Source organism: Miscanthus floridulus, chromosome 2 (genome assembly GCF_019320115.1).
Source record: "Miscanthus floridulus cultivar M001 chromosome 2, ASM1932011v1, whole genome shotgun sequence".
Taxonomy (NCBI): Eukaryota; Viridiplantae; Streptophyta; class Magnoliopsida; order Poales; family Poaceae; genus Miscanthus; species Miscanthus floridulus.
Window position 1 is genome coordinate 26,783,296 of NC_089581.1, and position 3,155 is coordinate 26,786,450.

Below are 3,155 nucleotides of genomic sequence, written 5' to 3' on the forward strand. Positions count from 1 at the left end.
GATTATTTTCCTAAATTTGGTTCAATCTAGAACACTTGCCAAAGACATTTAACTCAGTTTGATCCAAGGGCAAGCTTCTTCACACCTCATTTCAAGAGTTATGTTGTACCATGTTGAGTTTAACACTTATAGCTCATTTTCTAGATCAAACACTAGGTTCACAAGCCCATAAACATGTCATATGCTACCACTACATCAAGTCAAGCATAGAAGAAATAGTGGTACCATACAAGCATCAAATTCATTTGATATTCATGAATGAGCCTATAAGACATGAGGAATGACTAGATGCACTAAACAAGTTCTTAGCAAAGGATGTATGCATGCTAATCAACTTTTACCTTGGATTGCTCAAAGGAGAGACATGTCTTATAAGTGGGGGGTACATCAACACATATTTGAGAAATCTAATATGTTCAACTTATTCCTTAGCTTGCAAAAGCTCTTATCATCTAGTGGCTTGGTGAATATGTTAGCAAGTTGATCTTCGATGCCCACACTCTCAATGCAAATGTCCCCTTTTTGTTGATGATCTCTTATGAAATTGTGGTAGACATCAATGTGCTTTGTTCTTGCACATTGAACTAGATTGTTGGTGAGCTTGATAGCACACTCTTTGTCACATAGCAATGACATTTTCTAGAATTTTATTCCAAAGTCATTTAAGGTGGCCTTCATCCAAAGAATTTGTGCACAACAACTACCGATGGATATGTATTCGGCTTCGGCAGTTGATAATGCAACACTATTTTACTTCTTTGATGACCATGAAACAAGTGATCTTCCCAATAATTGATATGTGCCTGAGGTGCTCTTCCTTTCAACCTTGCATCTCACATAGTCGGAGTCCGAATATCTAACAAGTTCAAACTTTGCTCCTTTGGAATACCACAAATCAATATTTTATGTATGCTTCAAGTACCTCAATATTCTCTTTGTAGACTTCAAATGATTTTTTCTTGGTGAGGCTTGAAATCTTGCACACATGCACACACTAAATATGACATCCGGTCTTAATGCGGTCACATAGAATAGACTTCCAATCATAGACTGATACAACTTTTGATCTACCATGTTGCGACTTGTATCACTATCCAAATTGTCATGTGTTCCTATGGGTATACTAATGGCCTTTGCTTCATTCATGCCGAACTTCTTGAGCATGTTTTTGATATACTTGCCTTGACTCACAAATGTGACATTCTTCAATTACTTGATTTGAAGACCAAGGAAGTAATTCAACTCTCTAATCATGGATATCTCAAACTCATTAGCCATCATCTTTCCAAACTCTTCACAAAAGTCTTGATTGGTTGATCCAAATATGATGTCATCAACATAGATTTGCAACACAAACAAGCCCTTGCCAATCTTCTTGGTGAAAAGAGTGGTATCAACCTTGCCCATCATGAACCCTAAAGAGAGTAGGAAGTCCCTCAACCTCTCATACCATGCTCTAGGTGCTTGCTTTAAGCCATACAATGCCTTCTTCAACTTGTACACATGGTTGGGCTTCTTGTCATCTTCAAAATCAGGAGGTTGCTCAACATATACTTCTTTATTGATATAGCCATTTAGAAATGCACTCTTGACATCCATTTGATAGAGCTTGATGTTGTGGGCATAAGCATAGGCTAGTAAGATTCTAATTGCTTCCAATCTAGCAACTGGGGCATATGTTTCTCCAAAGTCAAGACCCTCCACTAGAGTGTATCCTTATGTTACCAATCTTGCTTTGTTCCTTACTACTATCCTATCTTGATCTTGCTTATTTCTAAAGACCCATTTGGTTCTAATCACATTGTGTCCCTTTGGTCTCTCCACTAATTCTCATACTTGATTTCTTGTGAAGTTGTTTAATTCTTCATGCATTGCATTGACCCAATCAACATCCAACAATGCTTCATCTATCTTCTTTGATTTAATGGATGACACAAATAAGAAATGCTCATAAGCCATCTTGATCTTGTTTGTACACCTCTAGAAATATCTCCAATTATAGTGTCCAATGGATGATCTCTTATAATATGAGTTGGTTGGAGTATTGGAACTTGATTGCTTGCACTTGCTTGATCATTGGGTTGAGATGATGTACTAGCCACTTGATCTTTCATATTGTCATGAGAGCCACTTGAACTTGCTTGATTAGTGTCAACTTACACATTTGAGTTTGAGAACACTTGCACTTGATCATCTTCATCATCATTCACTTGCCTAGGCCTCAATTCACCAACATCCATGTTCTTCATGGCATTTAAAATTTGAATGCCTTTAACATCTTCCAAGTTCTCATTATCATCTTGGGAACCCTTGGTTTCATCAAATTCCACATCATAAACCTCATCAAGAGTACTATTTGCCAAATTCCAAACTCTATATGCTTTGCTAGTGGTTGAGTATCTAAGTAAGAATCCTTCATCACACTTCTTCTAAAACTTGCCCAATCTAGTGCATTTCTTCAAGATATAGCATTTGCAACCAAATACCCAAAAATAAGCAATATTAGGCTTTCTATCATTCAAGAGCTCATATGATGTCTTCTCTTTCAAAGGGTGATAATACAAGCGATTGCTGCAATAGCAAACCATGTTGATAGCTTTAGCCTAAAAAGATTGACTCACATTATACTCACTCAACATTGATCCTACCATGTCAATCAAGGTTCTATTCTTTCTCTCAACAAGGCCATTTGATTGAGGAGTGTACTTAGTCGAGAATTGATGTCTAATTTCAAAGTCATCACATAACTCATCAATTCTAGTGTTCTTGAACTCACTACCATTGTCACTTCTAACTCTCTTGATGGTTGTTTCAAACTCATTGTGAATGCCCTTGACAAATGGTTTAAATGTTGCAAGCACATCACTTTTGTCCACTAGAAAGAATGCCCAAGTGTATCTAGTATAGTCATCCACTATCATAAAGCTATATTTGTTTTCACCAATGCTAGTATATTATGTTGGCCCAAACAAATCCATGTGCAACAACTCAAATGCCTTGCTAGTGCTCATTATGCTTTTCTTAGGATGGGTGTTTCCAACTTGTTTGTCGGCTTGATAAGAGCTACAAAGCTTATTCTTCTCAAATACAACATCTTTCAAGCCTCTAACCAAGTCATGCTTAACCAATTATTCAATTATTTCATTCCAACATGA